The 11,725-nt window shown below is 44.5% G+C and overlaps 1 long non-coding RNA gene across 1 annotated transcript; it reads right to left on the bottom strand.

Moving 5' to 3' along the window:
- Positions 1–348: 348 nt before the first annotated feature.
- LOC114678341 (uncharacterized) lies at positions 349–2,214 on the bottom strand. Its single transcript, XR_003729695.2, has 2 exons — positions 1,290–2,214; positions 349–798 (listed from the first exon to the last, which is right to left on the bottom strand). It is a non-coding gene; the product is annotated as an uncharacterized LOC114678341 (long non-coding RNA).
- Between the last annotated feature and the right edge of the window lie 9,511 nt (positions 2,215–11,725).

Raw genomic sequence — 11,725 nt, forward strand, 5'->3', positions numbered from 1 at the left:
CGGATCACTAGGTCAGGAGATCGAGACCATCCTGGCTAACACGGTGAAACCCCGTCTCTACTAAAAAATACAAAAAACTAGCCGGGCGAGGTGGTGGGCGCCTGTAGTCCCAGCTACTCCGGAGGCTGAGGCAGGAGAATGGAGTAAACCCGGGAGGCGGAGCTTGCAGTGAGCTGAGATCCGGCCACTGCACCCCAGCCTGGGGGACAGAGCCAGACTCCGTCTCAAAAAATAAAAAAAAAAATAAAAAAATAAAAAGTTACACATAATCTCTCTGCTTTTACCCCCTCTAATTAAACTAAAATAACAGCATCTTCTTCAAAGTTACTGAGACAAAATGAAGTTGTAATATGTTTGTATCTTTAATCACCATAAATGCCAAGCTGTGCCAATCACTAAGTCTTTACTGTATAGTTCCCCAGAGTCTAGTTTATTTAACTTGAGACACTCACTTCCCATAACAACCAAGGAGAAGTGGAGTAGAGACACAGTCTTGTATGCCTGTGTCTCTAGTGTTCAGACCCCTTGCACAATGGACATAGGCTGGTTTCCTGCAGCTGACTGACGTGGAGGAGCTCCAGCTGTGTCAGCCACGACAGAGTTGTTATTGCTTCACTGAGTAAGCACCCAGCGCGCAAGCTGAGGCGGGCTGTTTCGTAGACGGGCTCGGATCATTTACCCTGGCTTCCCTCCCACTTGGCTCTGTGTCGTGGAGCATTAGAATCATATCCATTCTTTCTCAGCTGTTCCATTTTCTCTTGGCCGCTTTCCTCCTCCCGGGGGATTGTTTTCTCTCAACTGTTAAAGAGTAATGCTTAAACATTAAAAACAAGATTTCAGACCCATGTGAATCAAATAGATGACACCTCTGCCTGCTCTGAATGTCCCTCTGTCATATTATCTGCCCCCATGAAGACCTTGTAATGAGAGGACAATGGTTCAAGATTGCTTTTCTTTTTTTTTTTTTGTTTGAGAGGGTCTCACTCTGTCACCCAGGCTGGAGTGTAGTGGTATAATCACAGCTCAATGCAGCCTCGACCTCCTGGGCTCAAGCAATGCTCCCACCTCAGTCACCCGAGTAGCTGGAACTATAGGCAAGTGCCACCACACCCAGCTAATTTTTTAATTTTTGTAGAGACAGGGTCTCACTTTGTTGCCCAGGCTGGTCTCAAACTCCTAGTTTCACCAGTCCTCCCACCTCAGCCTCCCAAAGTGCTGGGATTACAAGTGTGAGCCACCACACCAGGCCAAGATTACTATTTTAACATCATATTGCAATGATGCCTCACCTTTTCCCTTCATGTCATGGAGTTTCAGGATCTGAATACTCCTAAGTGTATCTGGATCATCCTCAAAACACCCACTGCTTGGATTCCCAGGTTCCTGTTTTCAAAAGCTTCTTTTTGCTTCGCAAATAATTCTCAGAATTTACCTCCTGTGTAATCAATCTAGTGGGAGAATTCATTTGGTCTTAATACTCTCATTGGTAGATGCTGTAATAGGTATGATGCTTAATCACAGACACCGTCAGTACCTCTACCCGGCAGCTGTGGTAAATCGGAAAAAACTGAGGTCACACATACACAAAAAAAAAGCAGACGCATTAGAGAATACATCATCACGTGTCAGGTGATATTGGAAGTGAAATATATGGAAGTGAAAGACTGCCAAGATCCTTTCTAACCTTTCAGTAAGCCCTAGAAAATAGCAGGCATAGCTGGGGACGGTGGCTCACCCCTGCAAGTCCAGCACTTTGGGCGGGTGGATCATGAGATCAAGAGTTTGAGACCAGCCTGGCCAACATAGTGAAACCCCGTCTCAACCAAAAATACAAAGGTGGCACATGCCTGTAATCCTAGCTACTTGGGAGGCTGAGGCAGGAGAATCGCTTGAACCTGGGAGGCGGAGGTTGCAGCAAGCCAAGATCATGCCACTGCACACCAACCCCAGGCAACAGTGTGAGACTCTGTCTTAAAAAAAAAAAAAAAAAAAAAAAAAGAACAAAAGAAAAGAAAATAGCAGACATTCAACGCATGAATCAATAGAGTGAAAGGATTTTTTTGTTTGGTTGATTTTTGCCTTCCCTGGAAAACAGGGAAAGAGCAAACTTAAATTTGCTTAGTAGCATTTACACTAACCTCTTACAGAGTTTCTTCTTTTCCTGCATAAAGCCAGTACCTCATGGTAGTTGTATTTCAGACTTCAGATTACTCATAGTTACTATAATCATATGATAGCCCATATATCTTTTTACTCCTTTATACTCATATAATAATAATAATAGTAGCTATCGCTTATATAGTACATAAAATGAGCCAGGCACTCTTTCAAGTGCTTTACATATATTAACTGAATCCTTACAGCAACCCCATGCAGAAGATACTATTATTACCCACATTTACAGATGAGGAAACTGAGGCACAAATAACTTACCCAGGATCTAAATAATAAGTGATGAAGCTGTGATTCAAACAAACCCAGGCACTCTATCTCTAGAACTCATGTGGGGCTTTGTTGTTTTGTTTTATTGGAAAAAGTTTCTCACTGTGTCACCCAGGCTGGAGTGCAGTGACACAGTCGCAGCTCACTGTGGCCCCCACCTCCCAGGCTCAAGCGATCCTCCCATGTCAGCCTCCCGAGTAACTGAGACTACAGGCACGCGCCACCACACTCAACTAATTTTTTAATTTTTTTGTAGAAACAAGGTCTCACTATATTTCCTAGGCTGGTCTCAAACCCCTGTCCTCAAGCAATCTTCCTGCGTCAGTCTCCCAAAGTGCTAGGATTGCAGGTGTGGGCCACCATACGCCCAGCCTGGGGTTTTTTATTATAAACAGACTTTGTTTTCATGTACAGTTCTATGGATTTTATCACACATATATGTTTGTTTAATGACCACCATAATCACAATATAGAACAGTTCCGGCCAGGCACGGTGGCCTGAAATCCCAGCACTTTGGGAGGCCGAGGCAGGTAGATCACTAGGTCAGGAGTTCAAGACCAGCCTGGCCAAGATGGTGAAACCACATCTCTACTAAATATACAAAAATTAACCAGGCATAGTGGCGGGGGCCTGTAATCCCAGCTACTCGTGGGGCTGAGGCAGGGAGAATCCCTTGAACCCAGGAGATGGAGGTTGCAGTGAGCTGAGATCACCACACTGCACTCCAGCGTGGGCAACAGAGTGAGACTCTGTCTCAAAAAAAAAGAAAGAAAAAGAAAAATTGAGCCGGGCACAGTGGCTCACGCCTGTAATCCCAGCACTTTGGGAGGCCAAGGCAGGTGGATCACAAGGTCAGCAGTTTGAGACCAGCCTGACCAACATGGTGAAACCCCATCTCTACTAAAAATACAAAAAAATTAGCTGGGCAGGGTGGGCGCCTGTAATCCCAGCGACTTGGAGGCTGAGGCAGGAGAATTGCTTGAAACTGGAAGGCAGAGGTTGCAGTGAGCCGAGATTGTGCCACTGCACTCTAGTCTGGGCAATAAGAGCAAAACTCCATCTCAAAAAAAAAAAAAAAAAAAAACACAGTTCCATCAGTATCCATGTCTTCATGTCTTCAACAATAACAATAATTCCTCTATATACTAAAACCCATCAGTAAATCTAAAGGTGAGAATTTTTCAACCTTAGGAAGGAAACCTACTTTGAAGACCTTCATAGATAATAGCACAGTTCTCTTGGGAATTCTGGACAACTACCACTTAATCTCCTTCTGGCTTCCCTTGAATTCTACCATATACAATTTCTCCCTGAGCATCTGTCTCAGAGCGGGTGTGTGTGTGTGTGTGTGTGTGTGTGTGTGTGTGTGTGTGTGTGTAATGTGCTGTGCCCCTGCTGTCTTACTTCAGCACTGCTGCCCAAACCAAAACAGGTATGCCAGTGTGATTTCCATGCTCTCTCACCACCTCGGATGCCTTTAAATGGACTGTGCTTCGCTGGCTGGCTGGGAATCTTTCACATTGCTGGTGAGCTTGCCAAGTACCACGGACAGATCACAGCATGCATGGAGATCCTTACCCACAATTCTGATTAAGAAAATAGTAAATCAGATATACAGGAAATTTGGAAAGCAAACATCCAAAAATTACACTAAACTATCATAGAAAAGAGACTAATTTTTCATCCTAGTCCTACTTATGAGATTAGAACCGGTGATCCCTGTCTATTTGCAAAACAAAAAGCCTCAAAAACCAATTTGTTAATTTGACCCTGAAGTTGTTTAAGTGCCCCCTGCTTTTCCTACTTGTGTAGCACTCAATCCGGTTGCCTGTTTCTTGCTACATCTTACTGACTTTCCCTAAACAGGAGTTACTGGGTTGTCCAATTAAAAGCTTTCTATTATTGCAAGTTTTTCTCGGCATTTAGCATTTGACCTAAATAGATTTATGTTTTTTTCTCTGTCTTTGACTTTAAATTCTATGGTGAGGCGGGGCACAGTGGCTCACACCTATAATCCCAGCACTTTGGGAGGCTGAGGCAGACAGATCACCTGACGTTGGGAGTTCGAGACCAGCCTTACCAACATGGTAAAACCCCATCTCTACTAAAAATACAAAATTCGTCGGGCATAGTGGCGGGCGCCTGTAATCCCAGCTTACTCAGGAGGCTGAGGCAGGATAATCGCTTGAACCCAGGAGGCAGAGGTTGCAGTGAGCCGAGATCGTGCCATTGCACTCCAGCCTGGGCAACAGGAGCAAATCTCTGTCTTAAAAAAAAACAAAACAAAAAAAGGACTATGATGAAATACTCAACAGGAAGGCAAATGGGGCTGCTTTCCTTTAAAATACCAGATAAAAGATGTATTTTACTGAAACACTAGCTTTTTCATTAGATAAATAAATCTTTATGTAAAGCTAATTCTGAGAAATGTGTTAAAATTTTTCAGCATGGGAACTTGGACAAGAGACTGTTCAACAAAGGAGAACAATGTGTAACTGTCCCATGTACCCACTAACTCCCCCGTTGGGCATGGAGTAAGTCACTTCTAGGTACAGTTGCTCACTTGTTCATTGAAAATGCTTCTTTTTTATTAACTAGGTTTGAGGACATGATTAGGTTGGTATCCACATCTATTTCTGAATAACAAACCACCCTGAAACTTGGTGACTTGAACCAAGCGATTATTTGCTCCCATTCTTTAGTTTGGCAACTTAATCTAGGCTCTGCTCAATGGTACTTCTGCTCTGTGGCGACATGCATTTGCACACAGCACACAGCCAGGCTGACCTCACGCACAGGAGTTTCAGCTGAGATGGTTGTAACAGCTGAGCAAGTGAGACATTTTCCATTGATCACTCTGTCTTCCAAGGGTCTCATCCTCAAATAGGCTAGTTCAAGCTTGTTCACAAGGTGACAGCGTTCACAAAACGCCTGAGAGTAGAGCCTGCAAAGCCTCTGGAGGCCGAAGCTCAAAGTCACACAGTGCCACTTCTGTTGCATTTATTGGTCAAAGCAAGTCACAATGGCAGCACAGATTCAAACATGTACTGGAATTTGTGGCCATTTTAATCCATCATTAGCTTTTGGTGTTGATCACCCTGAAGAAAATACAAATATAATGTGCTATCTAATTGACCTATAGAAAGTGAATCCAGGCTGGGCGCGGTGGCTCATGCCTTTAATCCCAGCACTTTGGGAGGCCAAGGTGGGCGGATCACGAGGTCAGGAGTTCGAGACCAGCCTGGCCAATATGGTGAAACCCGTCTCTACTAAAAATACAAAAATTAGCTGGGTGTGGTGTCACATGCCTGTAGTCCCAGCTACTCAGGAGGCTGAGGCAGAAGAATCGCTTGAACCTGGGAGGTGGAGGTTGTAGTGAGCCGGGATCGCACCACTGCACCACAGCCTGGGCAACAGAGTGAGACTCCATCTCAAAAAAAAAAAAAAAAAAAAAAAAAAAAAGCCGGGCGCGGTGGCTCAAGCCTGTAATCCCAGCACTTTGGGAGGCCAAGGCGGGCGGATCACAAGGTCAGGAGATCGAGACCACAGTGAAACCCCGTCTCTACTAAAAATACAAAAAATTAGCCGGGCGCGGTGGCGGGCGCCTGTAGTCCCAGCTACTCAGGAGGCTGAGGCAGGAGAATGGCGTGAACCCGGGAGGCGGAGCTTGCAGTGAGCCGAGATCGCGCCACTGCACTCCAGCCTGGGCAACAGCGTGAGACTCCGTCTCAAAAAAAAAAAAAAAAAAAAGTGAATCCAATATAAATCTATCAAATAAGAAATACTGAGGCCAGGGCATGGTGGCTCACACCTGTAATCCTAGCACTTCGGGAGGCAGAGGCAGGTGGATCACCTAAGGTCAGGAGTTCGAGACCAGCCTGACCAACATGGTGAAACCCCATCTCCACTAAAAATATAAACATTAGCTGGGCATGGTAGTGCATGCCTATAATCCCAGCCACTCAGGAGGATGAGGCAGGACAATCGCTTGAACCCCAGAGGTGGAGGTTGCAGTGAGGTAAGATTATGCTATTGCACTCCAGCCTGGGCAACAAGACTGAAACTCCGTCTTAAAAAAAAAAAAAAAAAAAGAAAAGAAAAAAAAGAAATATTATCCTAATTTAAATTTACCTCAGAAGTCTGATACATAAAGCTGCTATATGACTGAGGAAAGAAGAGGGGAGAGATTTTGGGCTTTTGATTTCATCATAAATCCTTTAGAAATATTTTGCTTTTACTTATGTGTACATATTACTTTGGTAAATTTCAATGAAAAAAAAAAAAATCCATGCAGACTCAATTCTAGGCTCTCTCTCCCTCTAGCTCCAGTACTTATACTAGAAGAAAGCTATCCTAGGAAGTCCTCTACCTGGAAGTCTCTGTAATGGGGAAGGTAATGAGAACACAGAAATGAAGGGCCTTCATGTCTCAAAATAGTATCCTACTGCTCTCCAAGAAAGAAAAATGGACAAGGGTTTGAGGCAGAGTCCAAGCTGAGGGTCCTGAGGCCATACAAACTCCTTTCTTTTCCTGGCTCCATGACCAGGGAGAGAGGTGGGGAGGACATGTGGCTGGAAGTAATTTCAGAACCCCTTTTAGCAGCGGCCATGTGCCAGCATTTCTGCATCTCTATCCCTCCCCTCCCCACACCCACCAGTCCTGCCAGAGCACACTGGACCCATACTGAGGCAGAAGGGGAGGCAGGGAGCAAGGAGAACCATAGAGGAGGTCCCTTTGTTCCTAAATCCATCTTTGACTCCATGTTTTACTAGAATCTTATATTGGGGTATCTAGAGATGTGATAGTGTTGTAACCCAAAAAGAAACTCCTTGAACTGTCCCCACCAGTTAGTGTAAAAACTATCAAGATGAAAAAACCATTGGGCAAAAGGTGTAAAGTCAATTTTTTTTTTTAAGATGGAGTCTTACTCTATCGCCCAGGCTAGCATGCAGTGGCGCAATCTCAGCTCACTGCAACCTCCACCTCATTCAAGCAATTTTTCTGCCTCAGCCTCCCGAGTAACTGGGACTACAGGCATGTACCACCATGCCCGGCTAATTTTTGTATTTTTAGTAGAGACAGGGTTTCAGTATGTTGGCCAGGCTTGTCTCTAACTTCTGACCTCAAGTGATCTGCCCGCCTGGGACTCCCAGAGTGCTAGGATTACAGGCATAAGCCACCATGCCTGGCCCAAAGGTGATTTTTAAATGCTTTATGAATTAATTTCATCAGATGTTTACAAGGTTATTAAGTTTGAAGAGGCCACTTACTCTAATGAAAGTGATCAAGTATTCTGGCAGGACTTGAAATCTGGGGATCTGCATAGGTCTCAGGGAATATCTTGAGGTTTTCCAGGTTCTGCTACAAGGCACGTTTCCCACATATGTATGAGTGTCAGAGGTGTGTGAACCAGAGCAACTCCATCTTAAATAGGAGCTGGGTAAAATGAGGCTGCAACCTACAGTGCTGCATTCCCAGATGGTTAAGACATTCTAAGTCACAGGATGAGACAGGAGGTCAGCACAAACTACAGGTCATAAAGACCTTGCTGATAAAACAGCTTGCAGTAAAGGAGCCAGCCAAAATCAACCAAAACCAAAATGGTGACGAGAGTAACCTCTGGTCATCCTCACTGCTACACTCCCACCAGTGCCATGACAGTTTACAAATGCCACAACATCAGGAAGTTACCCTATATGGTCCAAAAAGGGGAGGGATAAATAATCCACCCCTTGTTTAGCATAGAAATAAGCATAATAATGGGGAACCAGCAGCTCTGGGGCTGCTCTATGGAGTAGCCATTCTTTTATTCCTTTACTTTTTTTTTTTTTTTTTTTTTTTTTGAGATGGAGTCTTGCTTCGTCACCCAGGCTGGAGTGCAGTGGCACGATCTCAGCTCACTGCAACCTCCACCTCCTGAGTTCATGCAATTCTCCTGCCTCAACCTCCTGAGTAGCTGGGATTACAGGCATGCACCACCATGCCAGGCTAATTTTTGTATTTTTAGTAGAGACGGGATTTCACCATGTTGGCCAGGCTGGTCTCGAACTCCTGACCTCAAGTGATCCACCCATCTCAGCCTCCCAAAGTGCTGGGATTACAGGCGTGAGCCACCGTGCCCAGCTCCTTTACTTAATAAATTTGCTTTCACTTTGCATTGTGGACTCGCCCTGAATTATTTCTTGTGTGAGATCCAAGAACCCTCTCTTGGGGCCTGGATTGGGACCCCCTTTCCTGAAACATATTTCTGGTGACCACAGAAGAGACTCTAGTGCAGAAACCCTGACCCAACAGCTACCTTTGGGTGAGTGCTGGGGTCCGGTAACATCTTTCTGGTGACCAGGGAAGTGACTATACCGCAGAAACTCCCGACCCAAAGGCTAACATTGGGTAAGTGGTGGGGTCTGGTAACATCTATCTTGCAAACCACAAAAGGGACAATACTGAGGAGACCCCCCTCACCCACAGGAAATAGACTCCAGCAGTGACTGGACAACTTTGGTAAGTGGTGGGGTAAAGAATCAGATTGGGTTAGAGACCCAACTTAGGGGAGTTAGAGTCTCCTCTAAGACAGAGTAGGTCAGAGGCCCCTCTTAATAAAAGGCAAGGATGCTTGACTAACCTCGGGTTAGAGGCCTGACTTAGAAGGGTTAGAGTCCCTTCTAAGATTTAGGGGGTTAGAGGCCCCTCTCAGTAAAGTCTCCCACTCAGCTAAAAAGGGGTTTGGCACTGCAGACTATGCTCTTTGTATTAATCTGCCTTGCACTCTTTGCTGATGGCTGTGGGTGACAGGATTAGGCATGTACAGGATCGTGGGACATGGGGAGCTTTTTCCTCCCTAAGAGGGGAAACTTGAGAACTGATGGGACTGTCGGAAAAGATACCTTCATGACAGCAGCCACAGCCACTGAACTTTTCAGTGTTGCTGCAATGGGTGGCTCTTTCTCTGGCCTCCCTGAGCATTTTGCCTTCCCCACCCCATCATAGGCAATGCTTTTTTCTCTCTCCTTTCCCTTTTTTTTTTTTTCCTATCTTTTCTGCTACTCAGGGCAACCATATTGCCCAGAGTCCATGTGCTGAAACTCTAAATCAGAGGCTGGATTAAAGATGACAGGGTTGCCAGCCTCGGTGGCTCACACCTGTAATCCCAGCACTTTGGGAGGCGAAGGCGGGCGGATCACGAGGTCAGGCGTTCAAGACCAGCCTGACCAACATGGTAAAATTCTGTCTCTACTGAAAATACAAAAATTAGCTAGGCGTGGTGGCGTGCAACTGTAATTCCAGCTACTCAAGAGGCTGAGGCAGGAGAATCGCTTGATCCCAGCAGGCAGAGGTTGCAGTGAGCTGAGATCGCGCCACTGCACTCCAGCCTGGGTGACAGAGCAAGACTCTATCTCAAAAAAAAAAAAAAAAAAAAAAAAGAAAGAAAGAAAAGAAAAGAAAAAGAAAAAAAGATGATAGGGTCCATCTGGGGGCAAATTTAAGCCTTGCCAGTTTGATATTGGGTGCTAAGCAGAGTAGCTAATGTCTATGTTTTATCACACATACTTTGCTCTAGCCAGAACAAAAAAATATTTTTCCTTTATGATGCTGCTTGGCCTCCAGGGTGATGGTGCCACAAGCTGCACCACTAGGGCCACTCATGGAAAGGGAACCCAGAAGCCTGGCATCCCGGGAGAAGGTTAAGAATTTCTTACCAGTGAGATTTCTGGCTTCTCTCTGCGCAAACAGTTGAGTGAATGGTAAAATAATAATAATAATAATAATAATTGCAAAAAGAAAAAAAAAGTCTTATCTGAAATTCCTTCTATGGAATAGGGTTCCATCAAAGCCAATTTAAAAAGAGCTTATGTGAAAAATAATTATTCTTGCTGCACTTTATACATATAATCAGGCCAAGTATAATAAAGCAAATCAGTCTTACGATTTCTCTTTAGTAAAAATAGGAAATTGGAGAAAAATATTATGTTTCAAGAACTATGGTACACTTGTTATTAAATTCTAGTCTTATTAGTTATTTTTAAGTTTGTTTCTGCAATTTAGGCTAACGTTGCTCATTCCTGTGAACCAAGCAGTAATCTCTGACTGCTGTTCAGAAGAAACAAGAAGATGGGTAATGTAAAATCTGGATCAGTATTCTTATTCTGGGCACATTATAATCAACTAACAACCCCATATCAGCTTAGTTCCAACAGTTGCCCAGTTCATGAAAAGCCTTCTAATTTAGTTTACTTGGAATAACTTTACTTATTTTGCTTTACTCTTGTGGAATATATTGCTGTTGTACTCTTTGTGTAGGAATACAGGACAAGTTTACTAAATGTTTTCTTAAACACTAATCTTCCAGATATCACCTTTTGTCAAAACTCAAGAGTTATGAATGGACCTTACCATACTGATGCTTTCTGACTGAGCTCCTCTCTACCCTAATTAGCCAGAGACCCTCATAGTTAGGCAGAAATATCTTTGCCCCGTATTCAGCCTGAAGAAGTTACAGAAGATAGAATTTAATCCCTCTGCAACCTTTAGGATTAAGGGTTCTCCTATAAAAGGGAGGAGGAAATGTCAGAGGCGCGTGAACCAAAGCAACTCCATCTTAAATAGGAGCTGGGTAAAATGACGCCAAAACCTACCGTGCTGCATTCCCAGATGGTTAAGGCATTCTATGACACAGGATGAGACAGGAAGGTCAGCACAAACTACAGGTCATAAATACCTTGCTGATAAAATAGGTCGCAGTAAAGGAGCCGGCTAAAACCCACCAAAACCAAACTGGCGACAAGAGTGACCTCTGGTCGTCCTCACTGCTACACTCCAGCCAGCGCCATGACAGTTTACAAACGTCAGTAAGTTACATTATAAGGTCTAAAAAGGGGAGGCATGAATAATTCACGCCTTGTTTAGCATGTCATCAAGAAATAACCACAAAAATAGGCGACCAACAGCTCTCAGGGCTGCTCTGTCTATGGAGTACCCATTTTTTTATTCCTCTTTTTTTTTTTTTTTTTTTTGAGTCAGCTCACTGCAAGCTCTGCCTCCCGGGTCCACGCCATTCTCCTGCCTCAGCCTCCCCAGTAGCTGGGACTACAGGCGCCCGCCACCACGCCCGCCTAATTTTTTTTGTATTTTTAGTAAAGACGGGGTTTCACCGTGTTAGCCAGGATGGTCTCGATCTCCCTACCTCGGGATCCGCCCGCCTCGGCCTGCCAAAGTGCTGGGATTACAGACGTGAGCCACCACGCCTGGCCATTATTCCTCTATTCTCTTACTAAACTTGGTTTT

Source organism: Macaca mulatta, chromosome 5 (genome assembly GCF_049350105.2).
Source record: "Macaca mulatta isolate MMU2019108-1 chromosome 5, T2T-MMU8v2.0, whole genome shotgun sequence".
Classification (NCBI taxonomy): Eukaryota; Metazoa; Chordata; class Mammalia; order Primates; family Cercopithecidae; genus Macaca; species Macaca mulatta.